The sequence below is a fragment of the Furipterus horrens genome, unplaced genomic scaffold, assembly GCF_987537825.1.
Source record: "Furipterus horrens unplaced genomic scaffold, mFurHor1.1.pri manual_scaffold_16, whole genome shotgun sequence".
Lineage (NCBI taxonomy): Eukaryota > Metazoa > Chordata > Mammalia > Chiroptera > Furipteridae > Furipterus > Furipterus horrens.
Window position 1 is genome coordinate 8321269 of NW_028327186.1, and position 17875 is coordinate 8339143.

General features: G+C 43.4%; 1 protein-coding gene across 1 annotated transcript in view; it reads left to right on the top strand.

Moving 5' to 3' along the window:
* Window positions 1-517: 517 nt before the first annotated feature.
* The window catches only part of AKAP13 (A-kinase anchoring protein 13), a 208073-nt gene continuing 190715 nt past the window's right edge, over window positions 518-17875 (top strand). Inside the window, exon 1 of the mRNA XM_090263653.1 lies at window positions 518-744. The gene's annotated coding sequence lies outside the window, so the exon portion shown is untranslated. The remainder of the gene's footprint in view (window positions 745-17875) is intronic.

Consider the following 17875-nt stretch of genomic DNA (forward strand, 5'->3'; position numbering starts at 1 on the left):
CATAGTCACAATCCTGATGCGGCCATAGATCCATCCATCCATGCATCCATTCATCCATGTGAAACACTGTTGAATACCCAGCAACGGCTTAGGCACTGGACACGGAGCACGCTAAACCCCTCCTTCCGATGTTAAGTGGAGGGAAATAGGGGAGTAAATCATTTCAGTATGTGCGGGGAGTGCAGGTAAGTACCAGCCCACAGAGGAAGGGCGGTTTCCGGAGTCAGGGCGGAGACGAGAGGGTGGGTGGGCACTTTCCAGAGCAGCCTTGGCCAACAGCCCCATTTCGATCACTTCGCGATCACTTTGCAGCTGCACAGCAGGGGCGTGTAACCTCAGCTTTCCTTAGCAACCTGAGCGCCCCGCCCAGGTGCCTCTCTATTGGTCTCATGGAGCTTGACGGGCAGCTCGGCGGGGCAATCCCAGCTCTAAAGCCTCGGCTCCGCGCTCCCTCACGGGAGGGCCCTTCGGCGTTGCTGCCTCCCGGGGAACCCGCCCATCCCCGAGCGGCCGGCGGCGCATGCGCGGGCGGACGGGGCTGTGTGCAGGGCCAGCGCGGAGCCCGAGCAGCAGCTGCGGACCAGCGCCTGGGCTCCGCCGAGACCGCCGTCCTTGCTCCCGGCCTCCGCCGCCGCAGCTTCGAGCCGTCGCCGCCGGCGGAGCGGCCGCCCATTGTCTTTTCTCTGCGGCGAAGGAGCGGAGCGGCTCCGAATCGGCCCGTGGGGGATCCCCGGGCACCGCACGGTGAGGGCGCAACTTTGTTGGCGGAGTTGGGGGGAAGTTTCGGGATTTGAGCAGGGGTCCGGCGGGGAACGCGGGCCCCTCCCGTGCGGCCGCGGCTCGCGGCGGGGGAGGGGAGAGGGGCCCGGGGAAGGGGAGGGGGCACGCGCGCGGGCGGGCAGGCGGGGATGAATGGGCGGTGGCGGAGCGCCTGCGCCCCACCCCCCGGCCCCGCAGCCCCCGCCTGCCTCCGCGGTCCGCCTCCCGCATTGTCTGCTCCGCGGCCGCGGCGCGCCGTGCGGGGTCGGTGCCCAGCTTCGGGGGCGTTCCCCGTCGCCTCCCAGGCCTGGACCCCCAGCCCCCTGCCCCCCCACCGCCCCCCGGCGGCTCCTCAGGGGCCGCTCTCGTTGGACCGAGTCCGCTTACGAGGACCCGGGACGCCAGGGAGCAGCTCTCCGGGGCGGGCAGCAAACACGCGGGGCGCGCCCGCCTGCGGGGGGCGCTTTGGGGGCCCGCTCCCGGGGGCGCGGCCGGGGACCCCTGCGGGTCGGAGACGAGCGGCCCAAGGGACCCTCCCTGGGAGCGTGCGACGGGCTCGACTCTGTACAGACGCCAAGGGCAGCCTCACTGCGAGACCGGCCAGAACTGATTTCTGATCAGTATCGCTTACGGACCCCGGTTTTTCCCCAGTCGCCGAGGATGGGAAGCGTTTCCAAGCGATTATGGGGAAACCCTGAAAATGTTTCTTCCTTCCAGAAAGGATAGGTTTTTTTTGTTTTTTTTTTTAGGCTTTTGATTTTTGGAACTAGTTCTTAGAGCAAAGTGGTTCCGTCACATTTATCTTGCTGTGAGTTTAGGACTCACCGTGAAAGTTGGGATTGTATTTCTGGTGTTCATGGTCAGTTTTTACACTCAGTGGAGTTATTTTGAGACTTTATTGCCCCAGGCCTGTAGAACTAAAAGGAAAAGCAGTGTGCCCTTCTACAAAAAAAGTCCCCTGCCCCTTTATTTTCAGAAGAAGCAACTTTATTGTTTTAAAACATTGGGTTGCCCAGATCAGGACAAATGCTGCTCTTTTTGAAAGATGATTTTTTTTTTTTTTTAAAGGAGTTAGGATCAGCTGAGATAAAGCACTATTACAGTTCTTGTAGGCCTTCCTAGGCTCTTGGGGATCTGCAGCCTGCATCAAGTACAAGCCTTGTTAAGTTTTGAGTGCATGATTCTCCTGAATTTGCTTTAGGTAGCTTATTATGTGCGAAGAATTCTGTTTAAATTCTCCAACTGGAACTGGCTTAAATGTCGGTCAGATTCATAGTGGAATAAAATGCCCAGTTGTTAACATCCCTTTGCCATCTGCCAAATTAAAAAGAAAAATTTGAGAAATAGAGAGTGTGTGTGTGTTGTTTTGCTTTGATTGATTTCTCATGCTAAGTTTGTAATGCAGAGAAGTTCTCTTGGCTTTTCTGGTTGGTTGGCCTCATTTTGCTTTTAACAAACCAACTCTCTTCACCTGACGGAGCCAAAGAAACACATCCTTATGGCATAAGCCTAGTACCTTTTTCTTTACTGCTTATACCAACTGTAATGAGTATATCATCAAATAATAAGCGGTGTGCTTTGAAACTACAACAGCAGGTCACTGGTAGCAGCCACAGTCCTTGCTCTTCATGAGGCTTTCCTTTTTGGTTGTGTGCTCCTGTGGAGGGGAATTATGGGGCAGGAGGTTGACAGGGTTGGAAGGCGTTGTCAGGGAGGAACAAAATGTAAACAAAAACGATTCTGATCTAATGTGACACGTAGGCCAGGTGCTTTCCTTCTCTGAACTGGGGTAGCATGTCGTCCATATTTTGTTTGAGGGTTTCTCACCCCTTTGTTCATTTGCCTAACTAATGGTAACTATCTGTGTTGGATAAGCGAACTCTTCCACTAGTCTGATTGCATGAGGCTTGGGATGGGCCTTATTTCTTATTTAACTCTGTGCCCTCTTTGCCTGGAAGGAGTCTTAACAGACTGCAGGTGTTCGGTGTGTGTTTGAATCCGGTGGAGTGCTGCGTGCTCACAAGGGGTCACGCACACGGAACCAGTAACTCGGGGGACTTGTCCAGAATGACAGTTCACAGGCAGGTCTCGGATGGAATTTACTTTAAAAAGGTTTCTGACTATTTTTTAAAAATCTATTAATTCTTGAAGAGCAGTGAGGTTTCAATAGCACCCTATGGATTTCAAAAAGTGCTTCTAATTTAGAAATTTTTTTTTGGTGAAATGATGTAAGACTGCTGGACAGATTTATTTACACTCTGCGTAGTCCTCTGTTGTGAAATGCCGAGGTAATACAGTTGAGGAGAACAAACCTTCTTTGAAGCTGGGTAAATTTGAGTTCCAGTCCCCATATTTCCGTTGACTAGAGTAGCCTTGGGCAGGTCACTTAACTTCTCGGAGCTCGGCTTTTCTACCATGGAAAGTGTAGCAGGATACTTTCCAGCGTATTTAGGAATAAATGAAATTTTGTGCCTAACGTTAAGTAGGTGTGTTGTTCCTGGTCACTGTGACGGTGATAATTTTCATACATTTTCTATGACTCAGAAATGCATTTTTAAAAGTCTGATGCTTTGAGTGTAGAAGTTTAGCTATTTCAGAAATAAGGAATCCTTCTGAGAATTGAGTCTTAATCAAATGCAGTTTTTTTTTAAGGTGCTAGTTGGACTCTGTTAATAGAAATAACTTGTTTTCTGGCCCTGGCTGCTGTGACTCAGTGGATCGAGCATTGGCCTGTGCACCAAGTGTCGCTGGTTCGATCCCCAGTCAGGGCACATGACTCGGTTGCACGTCAGGTCCCCAGTTGGGAGTGCAAGTGAGAGGCAACCACACAGTGATGCTTCTCTCCCTCTCTTTCTCCTTTCCCCTCTCTCTAAATAACTAAATAAACAAATAAATTATTTAAAAAAAATAACTTGTTTTCTCAGTCGCTTGTTAATCTTTGAGTGGCATTGCAGGGTGGCTTGTTTGGGTAGAACTCTGTTTGTGCATTTACAGTGTTTGGGAAGTGGGTTTTTTCCCTGTTTGTAATAGGATACTCAATTACTTAGACAGTTCCAGCTTTCCTTCCTTATTTTACCTTAGTCTTGAAAAGTAATAGATACGGATTATGCCTGCGTTTCTCAAACTTGCTTAGGATAGTAGTGGATTGGGGGTTAATATAGTGTTAGCACAATCCGGAGACAGGAACAAATCAGTCACTTCCCCTTCCAGATAACCTTTTTGGAAGGTGCCACCATGTACGGAAGGAAACAGTGATTTAAATCAGTTATACTAGCTCAGTTTAGAATAATCAGAATACCAAGTGGAAGTGATACATTCTAGAAATATTAAACTGCATGGACATTTTTGTATATTGAATCTCCTTTCTGTTAGTTTTGTTATAAAATAAGAATTTTAGGTATTACTTTGTATCTTAAAAATAAGGATCTTTTAAAAATATAAGGATGTCCACTATTTTTATAACACGGATTTTAACTATGAAGGATCATAATAAGCCTTTAAAAATTATATTTGATCAGACTTAAAGATTGAGGGGAAAAAACATTCTTGACAAAACGAGATGAACAGGCTTGGATTTTTGGTAATCCCCCTTTTCAAAGTTAACACTTAAGCGTACTTGAGTAGACTTGATTATGACTGATGGGGACAGGCATCCATTTGCAGGCAGCGCTCCTTAGTCTTAACATTGTAAATGGGGAGACAGGAGGGAGCTGCCCGTGGAGGGGAGTTTGGTTCATTCGTATCCTCGTCATTTATGGTCTCATAGTCCAGCTTGATTGGGACATAATAAGGAGAAGATGATGGGGAAGGCGGATATCAGTGCCTTGTGTGATGGCGCTATGGGGGGAGGTGAGGGAAAAGGTGGGAGGCATTTACGATTTATTTCACTCTGTACGCTCGTCTGTTAGACATCAGTCCTTTTCAGTTTTGACTTCTGATATATCAGAAGCTCCTGTCTGTCCCCAGTCTCTGCCACCCCAAGGGCCAGTTATTCCTGAACGATTAGGAATTAAGGAAGTGTGTCACACTGGAATGACTTTGTCTTTTAGACCACTACTGATGTCTAGTGAGGGAAGAACACCTAGAAGTTATGTAAAGAATTCCACCGGTTGGTTCTCTGGTGGCTGCCAAGAACATGATATGGAGCACAGTTCTAACTTCAGATCCCGCCTCTATTGGCTGTGTGACCTGGACAAGCGACGTCAGCTGCCTCAGACGTAATACCCCTGGTTATAAAATAAAATGAATTTAATATTAATCTTATCTGCTCCGTGCTGCCGTTGTGAAAAACACACGGGAGAAATTACTATACAGATACTCTGTCATTTTGTTATTTTATTGCTTGGCTCCTGGTTTGGATACAATTCAAATCCTGGTCTAAAAGGGACAGACATCCAGCTAACGATTGGGCTTTCTTTACAAAAGGTAATTAAAACATTATACAATTCCTTTTGTCATTCTTGCTCGGCTAAATGGATACTTTTTCCTTTTGGCTCTTCTCATGTTTCCTTTTACAACCTATTTGTCATGAAATGTTTTTTACGGTCGTGAAAGAAACGTTAGTTCCCAGTTCTTGCTGTTAGAGGTGCGGTACTCGGAAATCCCAGGAACTGACGTCGGGTTAGAGAGCCGCGTTACTTGGAAATCCCAGGAACTGACGTCGGGTTAGAGCCGCGTTACTCGGAAATCCCAGGAACTGACGTCGGGTTAGAGCCGCGTTACTTGGAAATCCCAGGAACTGACGTCGGGTTAGAGCCGCGTTACTCAGAAATCCCAGGAACTGATGTCGGGTTAGAGCCGCGTTACTTGGAAATCCCAGGAACTGACGTCGGGTTAGAGCCGCGTTACTCAGAAATCCCAGAAACTGATGTCGGGTTAGAGCCGCGTTACTCGGAAATCCCAGAAACTGACTGCGTTGGGTGCCAGTGCTTGGGTTTGGGGGAACCACAGTAAACAGCGAGCCAAGCCCGCCAGTGTGTTGCAGAAGAGTCCGAAAGAAGATGGTGTAGTTGCCTCATCCTCACTCATTTTCTTAAATTACTCTACTTTCTGATTGGTTTACTCATCAGGGGAGTGTGCCTCTTCTGTGCTGGATGTTATACAATGCTTTGTATCTTACCTATTTTTTTTTTTTAAATTAAAGATTTTATTTATTTATCTTTAGAGGGGAGAGGGAGAGAAACACCAACTGGTTGCTTCCTGCACACCCCCGACTGGGGACCCTGCCCACAACCCAGGCCTGTGCCCTGACTGGGAATCGAACCAGCGACCTTTTGGCCCGTAGGCCGGTGCTCAACCCACTGAGCCACACCAGCCAGGGCTTACCTACTTTTCTTATTTCATTTTCTAAAAAGCTATGAGACAAGTATTATTAACCTGTTTTAGGATGAGGGAACAGACTCGAGAGTGATTTGACATTGGTCACATAGCTATTAAACTATGGGGCAAAAATTTGAACTCGGATTGTTCTGATTCCAAAGGCCGTGCTTTGACCATCATTGATACTTTCAGCCTGAAAAAGTACATTTATAAAACAAAGGAGTTTATTGAGATATTATTTATACACCTATTACAGATACACAGAGTTTGATGAGTTTTGTCAAATGTATCCATGCACGTAAGAGCACAGTCAAGAGAGGTGGCATTTCTGTCCCTGCAGAAGGTTGCCTTTGCCACTCACGCTCCGGGCTGCTTCTCCCAACATCCCTCACCCCATCGCGTACGCCACACGCAGCCCCAGTTCTGCTTTCTGTCCCTGTCGTTTTGTCTGCATTAGGGATCCTCAAACCAGGGTCCGCAGGCCAAATCTGGCCTCCTGCCTGTTTTTATAAATAAAGTTTTATTGGCACACAGTGGTGCTCATCTGTGTACATGTTGTCTGTGGCTGTTTTGGTGCCACGGTGACGGAATAGAAGAATAGTCACAAGACACCTTGTGGTCCACAAACCTGAAAATATTTCCTCTCTGGCCTTGTATAGTAAAAGTTTGCTGACCCTTGTTCTCCATGACCAAATGCAACAATCACGTCTAAGATTTAATAATTCTGTAATATTTACTGCATATTCAGCTTTCCCTGTTTGTCCTCCAGCTGTCTTTTTATAGTTGATGAAAAAAACATTTTTTTTAACTGGGGTAAAATTAAGGTTCAGTGAGGACATTGTTATTTCTTTAGTCTCTAGTTCTTGTTTTCTGGTGCTGATGTGAATGATTTCTTAAAAATTTCAATTTCCTAATTGTTCATCGCTGGTATATAGAAATAAGATTGAATTTTGTATGCTGCCCTGATGTCTTAGGGCCTTGCTAGGTTCACTTTACAGTAGTTCTTACAGCCTTTTCATAGATTCCCTGGGATTTTCCACATAGATAATAACGTCTTTGACAAATTTAGGCGGTTTGATCTCCTCCTTTGCGGTCTGTATGCCTTTTCTGTCTTTCTCTTTTTTCTTGCTTTAGTGAACTGGCTGGGCCCCCCTGTGCGATGTCAAATAGGAGTTTTGAGAGAGAACATCCTTTCCTGATATTCAGGGGAAATCATTCAGTATTTCACTAATAATATGATGTTATTTATAGTTCGTTCGCTTGTGTTTGTAGACGTCCTTTATTAATTTGAGGAAGTTCTGTTCTATTTCTAGTTTGGTGAGAGTTTTTATCATGAATGGGTATTCAGTGTTGCCAAGGCATTTTCTACATTTATCGAGAGGATCATATGGTTTTTTCTTCTTTCCTCTGTTGATGTGGTGAATTACAGAGTTTTGGATGCTGGAGAAGCCTTGCTTTCTTGTGATAATCCTCAGTTGGCCATGATGTCGTCTTTCTGTCTTGTCTGTTAATTCCATTGTCTCTATTTTCATGGATGGTTTTACTCTCATGGGCCACATTTTCTTTCTTCTTTGTATGTCTGATGATTTCTTGTTGGATTCTGGAAATCATGACTTTCAAGCTGATTGTTGGATTTTATTCTTTTAAAGCAGGGTTTCTCAACCTTGGTCTCACTGACATTTTGGCCCACGTTATTCTCTGTTTTGGGGGCACTGACCTGTGTACTGTAAGGTGCTTAGCAGCACCCCTCTACCCGCTAGATGCCAGTAGTACCACCCACAGTTGTGACAACCAAAAATGACTCTAGATATACTAGATGTCCTTCCTGAGGGAGGCGGAGGGGGCGCAGAATCATCTTTGGTATGAATGAGAACCATTGCATTAAAAGAGTACTGAATTTTGTATTGACAGGTGATTTGCTTGATACTTCTGAGGCTTATTTAAAAAAATTTTTTTTAAACCACATATGGTTTATTTTATACAGGGTCTGAGGCTTAGTTTTAAACTTTTTTGGATTGATCTAGAAGTAGCCTGTAGTCTAAGCTTGTTTTACTGCATTGCTAAGGGCACGGAGGCCTCTGTAGTGTGCATCGGGAACTGGACGTTCGCTGCTCTGACTGGTCAGGGTATGAATGCCTCCCAGCCCCGTGCGAGCTCCGAGATCGGCTAGCTGACAGTTCTGGGGTCATTCTTTGCCTGCTCTCAGGTTTGTTACAGTGCTCTTTTACAGTATGCGTGTGTGACTTAACTATCCCTCTCTGACTCAAGGAGGCCTCTGTGCTGATTTCTGGAGCCCCTTCATGCAATTCCCTACTTTCTGGCGGGCACATGAGACCTTTGGGGCCGGCTGGGTACTCTCTGTTTGAGGACTAAGGGTATGTAAGGGTCAGTGGACAGAGATGACCAAAGCTTTTTCCTGGGCCCTCCTGCTAAAACGGGCTGCATGCATGCTTACAGTATAGAGTATGTGCCTGGAAAAGCCTTTCCCAGTCTAGAGAGACCTTCGAGTCAGGGTGTTTCCTAAACGGGGTTTTCTAAAAAGTGGAGTCACTCAACGGAAGAAGAAACGTTTACTGGGTGCCTGCCTGCGGATTGTATGTTCATTTACATGATCTTAATTCCTTCATGATAACTCCATAAAATCGGTATCCCCCATTTTTTGTGAGAAAACTGGGCTTCAGAGATTTTAGTTGGCTTCTCTCAGGTCAGTTACCTGTAGTTTTCATCCAGGACTTTGCCACTATCACCATACTCTAGTTTTGTTGTCTATGTCGGAAGTCACACCCCCCCCCCCCCCCGCCCCCACTTATATAATTATGTCCAAAACAGCCAGTTTAAAATCCCAGCTTGGTATTGTTGTAAATAGGAAATCACTGTGGTTTACCCTTAAATTTTCCCTAGAATTCTTAAAAACCTGCGGGGCTTTTGTGTTTGTGCCCTGAAAGTAGCAGAAACTTGGAATTGTATTTTCACTTGCAGGAGCTTTGTAGATCAACATTAATAATTAACATTTAAACACTCTTTCACATCTTCAAAGTGTTTTTTGCCAACAGTTAATTAGTTCATGTTTAACCTATTTTGGAAGTTGAAAAACCTGTTTTTTTGGGTTCATTTTAGCAGTACTGAAGTGTCAGGGGGATAAGGAGTAAGTCTCGAGTGGGGGAATATGCGGGTACACACCAGGCAGCGTTAAGTATCTCCGGTCTCCAGCTTCGTGCCAGCCTGGCTCACATCCAGAGTTTTTGGGGGGAGCTGTGTGTGTGTGCATTTGCTTAATGCGAAGGGGATGGGGTTGTGTGGACCGAAGGTTCAGGGTGACTGGGGAGAGACTTGGGTGATTCGGTGCACTGCACTTCGGCTTTCTTTTCTGTGGTCCCTTAAACGTGGATTGTCCTTTATTAATTCCTTTGGGGGTTTTGAGGGTCAGGACAGGTTTGGTGCAGAGGCTCTTGGCAAATGAACAGAGTCCTTACACATGCTAATTTCTGGAAAAAAGTTTTTCCCTCCTGGCCTAGGAGATAATAACTAACTGAATACTTCGCTGGTGTCCTCAGCAGCACGCGTCACCTGATTCCAGGTCCTCTTCCCGGCACTCCCAGGAGAATGGCTTTTCCCTGGCAACGTTGTGTGGTTGGAAGAGGATTGGGAAGGGAACACTAGTCCCAGTTCAGCTCGGCGACCTTGGGCCGGTTACTGCTTTTCTTCTGCCCTGGAATTCTTTTGTTCTGTGAAGTAAGGTGTCAGTGACTCATTTCTCATTGAGTCCTACTGGGGTGGCTGGAGAGGGGTGTAACACTTCTGATCTTGTTCATGAAATGGGACAGAGGATGTTTTCACACGAGTGAGGATTCCTCAGTCGCAGTGACTTCTTCCTTCCCTCTTTGGTTGGAATAATGGATTTATTTTCTTACGACTGTTGCCAGCCACGTAACTATACTTTAAACATCTTTCTTTTCCTAGTACAGAGCAATAAATAGAACCATTTAATAAATATTGAGTCTGGGTGACTTCCTAAGACAGGACATGCAGGCTTCTTTTTATCATTGCGTATAGCCTGGTTGTTCAGAGGAACCTGTTCATGAATCTTGGTCTGACTGACCTTGCCAGAGAAATCTGATTAAGTGATGGCAGAAAGGAGAAGAATTCTGAGAGTGTGGCATGTATATTTAATTAAATCTTTATCATGAGTGGGGATCTGTTCTTTTAATGGGTCCAGATACGAATGGCCCTGAACTCTTCCCTTCCTCAAGTCTTTCTTTTTTCCCCCCTTTCCCTTTCCTTCACTTGAAAATCTGAAGACTTAAGTGTGATGAGATGGCTTTTGAACCTTTTTGTAACAGTAAATACACCCAAGCTTAAGCTTTTAATCCTTTTCTGTCAGGATTTATGGTAACTTGAATGATTGTTTTACAGCTGACTTTGAATAACGCTATATGTGAACTATGAATAATTGATAATGACTTAGATGTTTAAAGCCACCCTTTTATAGTAAAGGTTGCCTATAGAGAACATTTATTTACTTTTGTAAACAGAGACTTTTTTTTTTTTGGCTAGGGTAAATTATGTATAAAAATTAGACAAGATAGAAGTTTTTTTTTTTTTTTTTTTTTTTTTTTTTAAACCTCGTTTATGGCAGTTACCATAAGCTACAGAAATAAATGGATTTTCAAATTGAATTTATCGTGGTTACATTGGTTAATAAGATTATATAAGTTTAAGGGATACAGTTCTGTAATACATCATCTGTATATTGCATTGTGTGTTCACCAACCCAAGTCAAGTCTCCTTCCATCACCATGTATCACCCTTTACCCTCCTGCCTCTCCTCACCCCCTTTCCCTCTGGAATCACCATGGGGACCATACTGTTGTCTCTCCATGAGAGTTTTGTTTTGTTTTTGCTTAATCCCTTTTAAGTGGACTTTTAAAAGATATTATGCCAGCAACCAGGATAAAATCTTGTCTTTCCTATGTAGGTTAGGCATCTTGGATTGTCCTGGTCTCGGTCACCTCTTTCGTTTTTCCTTATTGTCTTTCCCCACAGGTCATTTCGAACCTCCCACTTAACCCAGTGGGGTTCCTTGTCACCTTGCCCACTGACTCAGGGTGAGGGGGCGGGGCATGAGGTAAAACTGTGTGTCTGTGTTTCCTCCCAGATCAGCGATTTTCAACTGGCGTGCTGCAAGAATGGCAAAAACATGCACTACCTGACTGTTTGGTCAGGGACACTGACCTCTTGTTCCTTAGATTGTGAAATAAAAAAATGACAACAGCCAACACTATCCATCTGGGGTGAATGAATCAAAAGTATACCAGTGTCTTTTTTTTGTCAGGTCTCAAAGAGCATGTATTTTTTTGGTGTGCCACAGAATTTTAGTTATTAGTTTATATGTATCCCAAGATGAAAAAGGTTGACAGTCGCTGTCCTACATGATAACTTCCTGGAGGGCAGATTTTATCTGTGTTTGTGGCTGTATCCCCACACCTGGCATAGTTGCTACTCAGGACATACTTGGATTGATGTATGGAAGAGTGAACTTGTGACAGAACTATGTCTAATTAATAATACATGCATATTATTAGACTACTAATAAAATCAATCCTATTGCAAATAAATAGATTTTAGTTTTTTTTTTCCCCTCCTAGAATCATTGTAGTTTGATTCTGGTTATTTAAATCATCCCTTTTGAGGAAGAGAATCCCATAATAAATGGAAGATTGGCCAGTCTTGACCAAGTCTGCGTGGTATGATAGGTGTCTGTCACTTTACATGTTAACCTGTTCAGCTCCATCACTGATGTATGGATGATTGATGTGAGAATGTGGGCGTGGCTTGTCTGCCTAATACAAAATAAATGTTTTATAATTTAAAACTTATTTAAGATAGAACAGTAGAATTTACCCTGGTACAGTAGACCCCCCTGCAATAGGTGAAAATCCACGAAGTAGGAACCTTACGTTTATTTTAGCATTTATATATATTTTAAGGCTTTATAAACCCTTCCCACACACTTATAAACCGTTCCCAGTCCCTCATTAACCTTTCCCACTCCCTTATTAACCTTTTCCACACTTTTATAAACACTACTTATGTTCTTAAACATATTCTACACTCTTAAACCTACATAACTTTAACAACATACGTATATAGTGCTGTAAAATCACGCGATATAGCGAAAAATCTGCGATAAATAATTGAATACAATATTTTAAAAAATCCCCTGATACAGTTAGACTGCGATAAGTGAATCGTGATATAGAGAGGGACCACTGTATACTCCTTACCTGGATTCTAGAGGATTAGTAAGATTTTGCCATTTTCTGCATGTCAATTTTTAAAGTGACAGATTTATTAAGATATAATTCATATATGATAAAATTTACCCCTGCTTCACTTTCTTTCCCCACTTTAAGTGCCCTGACTGGGGATTGAACCCACAATCTTGGCATATTGCTCTCTGGCCCGGGCCATTCCTACTTCACTTTATTTATTCTGGTGGTCTTGAAAGTCACTACCAAACTATGATCTTCTCAATAGTGATTTTAATACGGCATTTTTACTCCAGTGTGTAATACTGTAAACCATGAAATGTCACTGTAAATGATGACATGGTATGTTTCCAGGATGCGGAACAAACTCAGAGTAGATGAGTGCTCAGTAGCGTTTTTTCCTTTCAACAGAATTATTACAGGAATAGGACCATAAACCTCATATTAAGCACTTTTATATGAAATTTGAGGTTTCTGTCAAATTAGACATGGAAAATTAAACAAAGCTGCACAAATTACTGATCTGTGCACTTTTTGAGTTCTCCTGTGAGGCTAGGCTTTTTGTTTTTTTCAGATGACTTTTTCTCTTAAATACTAGTATAAGAATGTTATGCTTTATAGAAAATTGTTTGTTTCATGTTAGCAGATTTTTCACTGCCCCCTCCCCGCCGTAGAATTTAGTGATGCCTTTTCTCCCATCGAGGATCTGTTTCTCTTCTTCAAATGCATTCCTGTTTATTTTGATTTTTGTGAAGAAAATACTTTTAGGTAATTGAATATAAATTTTGTATTTTCTTAATAACTCACTTGGCAATGCATATAAAAAGTGTTGCTTCCTAATTCAGATCGTCATCTTAAAAGCTTTCATTTGCAGCCCCAGGAACAATGAAGCCATTGTTTGCGATGGCCCCATTTGTGTATATTAGGTCCTAAGCTCGTGGATTCTCTGAAATACCCCCCCTCCCCTCCCGGGGTAAAGTACTATTTTGGCAGCTTTGCCAGAGTGCTTGTGGCAGTCTAAAGATGACCACTTTATACTAGTTTGCTCGCTAGGATGTGTGCCCGTAAATGGAGAATTTTCTTTCCCAAGTCCAAGTAAAAGTCACGGTTCCTCTGTGTGATACCTCAGGACCCAAATACCAAAGGAAAGTCAGAGGAAACAGTATAACTGTCCCCTCCCTTCAGCCCTCATCTGATGCCTGTTGACATCTACAGGGACAAGTTCACTGATACAATAGCTGTCACTTATTGGAGACCTCATTTGAACTAAGTGTCTTATATTGATCGATTCTCACCTCTGCAAGGTGTTTTTATGATTTTGCCAGGAAAGGAAATTGAGGCGCAAGGAGCTTAATTAATTCATTTTAGGGGTACTTCATCCAGCAACCATGTATTGAAGGCCTGCAGTATGTCATATACACTCTTGGGTGCCAGGGACCCAGGGATGGACATAAATAAGACATGGTTACTGCCCTTGAAGCACTTATGATTTTGTTTTTGATTAATAGGATGGTGACAATAATAATAGTCATAATTGCCATCAAATTATTGCTTCCTGTGTGCCAAGCTTAGCTCTGTGTGTTCTCTACACGCTGATTTTTTAAAATCCCCACAGTACTCTTTTAAGTGGTGGGATCTGTTATTATCCATACTTTATGGATGAGGAGACGGAGACTCAGAGAGGCTAGCCAGCTTACTCAGGGTCACACAGCAAGTGGTAGACTGGGACTTGACCATGGGTCTGACTCTAGTGCCCAAGCCCTCTTTTTCTTCTTCTTTTTTTTTTTTTTACATGCATGAAGAACATTTCTAATAGCAGTTGGAATAAGTAATTATGTGAAGGCACATCATTAGGAGTTGTTTGGCAGAACTTCATGTAACTTTGAGTGTGCCAGTAGATTTATTTTTATGGTTGACTTCTGTATAATCTCTTATTCTGGAAGTCATCAGGTAGTTTTCATGTTTCATGAAAGGCATTTTTGGTCATATTTTTATTTCTTGTAGTGTACACTCAGTTCCTCCAGAAATTCAGTAATTACACAGACAGCAAAAAATGCACATATGAGCAACTTTTTGGGGTACAATTTTGTATTTTTATTTCTAAACTTGAAAATTTGTAGAGGGTGTGTGTGTGTGTGTGTGTGTGTATGTATGTATGCCATATGTCATCATATTCTGTATACTCTTCAGTAGGAGATTATAAACCATTTTATGATGATACCTTTACATGCTATCAAGTAACCTACATAATCATTTTAATGGCTATATGTATTTCATTGTATGGATTTGGATTCACCTTCAGTTCACTAATTTTCCTCTTATTTGAATATTTGGTTTTATTTTCTTTACTTTCCTCTCTTCCTCCTTCCCTCCTTCCTTTCCTCTTTTCTTTCTGTCGTAATAAACATGGCTGTGATGGACAGCTGTGTATGCCAGCTTTGTGTCCTGGCTTGCCTCTCTCTCACAGAAATGGAATGGCTAGGGCAGAGGCTGTACATTTCAGGAACAGACACTGTCGAGTTGCTGCTGAAAGCTTATGTCCTTTACTCTCCCACGGGTGCGGTGTGAGTGCCTGTTTAGTATTTCTCCACGCCTTAAGAAAGAAAGCTTTTAAAAATCCAACATTTTAAAAGGAACTTTTAAGTGCCATACTGGAATTATGGGTAGAGTTGACGGATTACTGGCCACCAATGACAAATTAAAGTATTCTATTTCTAAAAGAATATGAAGAAGCTCATGAAGTGTAGTCACTACTGTTAAGCACTGTGGGTTCAGATTCTAAGATCCGTTTTCAGTGTTAAACGGCACGTGGAGGAAACTTTCAGATAAAGAGCGACTGATGTCGTGTTTTTTTTTTTTCTTTTTTTGATCTGCCCCTTTTGGTCCACATTAACTCCAGCAACAGGGAAGTGTTTGAGGTAAGATTTACAGAGATGATAAGGTCTCCTTCTACAGAAAGTCCTCCTTGAGAGATGATCTCTGGCCATTCTCTTAACATCCCCATGCATATGCGACACTTTTAAAAATTAATGTCACATTTGATTTAGTTATGAACAGGCATGATCCATATATGTTCCCCAAATCACAGTCACGTGTTGACATTATGCTTTAAACAACCAAGAGAATAAGCAAAGTAAACATTGGCCTGGACTCCTGACTTATAAAAATTAATACAGCCAAAGATTTTTCTGTGAGACGGAGATGAGTTAATTGGTCTCAGCTGTGATAGCAATGCTTTTCGGTCGGGTTATGTTTGTCCAGACTTTCTGTACTATAGGTAGGAAGAGTCAGTTGCATAACAAATTATAAGTCAGACAGGTGTTGATACACCATAGTATCTCTGTTCTGCTGGGCATTAAGAGTATTATCTTGCAGATCTTTAGCCTGTTCCTGGTTACATATCACTAGAAGTAGAAGAAATGAGTTATGGTGACCATAATGTTGTCCTGGACCAGGAAGATGGTTACTCAGTTGCGAGAGAACTTTGTGGTCATCTTGGAATTTCCCAGGTTTTCATGGAGTTTGCCTGACTCGTGAACTGTTCAGATTTCATTGATTGGTCTGGGCGTTAATTTTGATGAGGTAGGAACCCTCTGTTGGATTTTTGAGAACATTCTCCGGATGTCCCAAAGGAAATCAGGCGAGCCCTTTTTTTGGGGGGGCGGGGGGTGGTCAGGTGAGCGCTTTTATTTATCAATTATCTATTACAGCCACATTATCTGGACTTGAACCTCAGAATGGTGCCATCCTGCTTTCTCACTCTTTCTCCCTGGTAACTGGAGCAATGGCCGGTTTGCCAAAGAAGCCCGTTGTTTTTGTCTCGGCATTCTCTCGAGAAGCCGCCCTTTTGGAGATACAGAAAATGGGGGAATAACATTCAGCGGGTCAGGCAGGAAGTAGGATTTCAGCATCTAACGTTTCAGAGACTTTTCCTCCTGGAGCCTCATGGCTCTTTGCTTCCTGTCTTATGGGTCTGGGTAAATCGGTGTTAGGAGTCAGATGTTTCACTGCAGTTGTTATGGGGCACGTTTGGCAAAACTAGTGGGGAGCAAAGTAATAAGAGAGTGAATAACATGAGAGTAATAGGAGTAATAAAGTAAGGGTGCCAGAGTAAAAGTTGGGGAGTTGACACTCACTACGTTAAAGATGATAAGTTCCATGGCCAGAAGTGAGTTTGGAAACATCTAGACTGAAACATCTTGAAATTGCCTTTCGGTGCTAAGATCTGCTGTTAATGAATACCCGGCCATTGTCTTTGTTGCTGGTATAGTTTTCTCAGCGTTGGGGAAATGTCGACTAAGTAGCGACATAACTGGGCAGTACAACGGGCAGTTGTGGTGTCCGACCACTTCGGTGTGTCTTGACGTCAGCTGCGTATGAGCTATTTCTCAACTAAACCATTAGAAATTAAAGCTCCTTTTATTTCTCCTCATAAAAAGGGAAAGAAAATTCCGTTAATGCTTATCAAAATATTTATACCACCTGCCACTTTTTTGCGCATCTCCCTGGGAGCGCTGTCCCGTTTACCTCTGGGATGGCCCTGGGAAGTGGCTGCAGTTGGCTGTGCTGTAGGGGAGGAAGTGGAGGCTTACTGTGGCTTTTTGTTTTCGCCTACAGTCTGTTTTAGAGTTCATAAATTTATATTCATGCAGAAAACATCACCTTACTGTGTGCCAGTAATCTTTATTTTTTAAATAAAAAATGGTGAAATACACATAACAGAATTCTCCAACCGTCTTAATCATTTTTAAGTGGACAGGTCAGTGGTGTTAAGCACATCCATATGGTTCTGCAACCCTCACTGTGATCCATCTTCAGAACGGAAACGCTGTACCCATTAAACAAGAACTACCCGCCACCGCCGCCCCGGCCCATGGTAATCACCGTTCTACAGGTACTGTCTCTCTCTAAGAATTTGGCTGTTCTAGGTACGGTATGGAAGTGCAGTCATGCCGTGTTTTGTGAGTGGCTTATTTCATTTACTATAATGTCCTGAAGGTTCATCAATATGTCAGAATATCCTTCCCTGTTAAGATGAATAGTCTTTCACTATTATGTATAAGAGGTCTGTCTAGAAGGCATCCAGCCATATAATATGTAAAATAGAGACATTTCTTGAAGAAGATAGAAGATACAAGAAACATTGTACATAGGACAATGACGCCTCAGTCCCCTTCCGAGTAGGCGTTAAACCTCACACAGATCTCCCCATCACCATTAGCTGCCCCGTGGTATTTTCCTGAATCTCATCGATGGTCTGAAATCTCTTCCCTTTCAAAGGTGACTTTAGTTTTGGGAAAAGCCAGAAGTCGCAGGGCACCAAGTCTGGGCTGCATGGGGCTGAGTCACCTGGGCGATTCACTGATGTGCCAAAAACTACAGGAGACGTGATGCATGAGGCGGCGCATTGTCGTGATGAAGCTGCCAAACACCAGCTGCCCAGAGCTGTGGCCTTCTGAGTCCTCTTAATAGTTTCCACTGGGGGGTGTTCAAGCTTTAATACAAAATTTGATGCAGGTTCGTTGCTC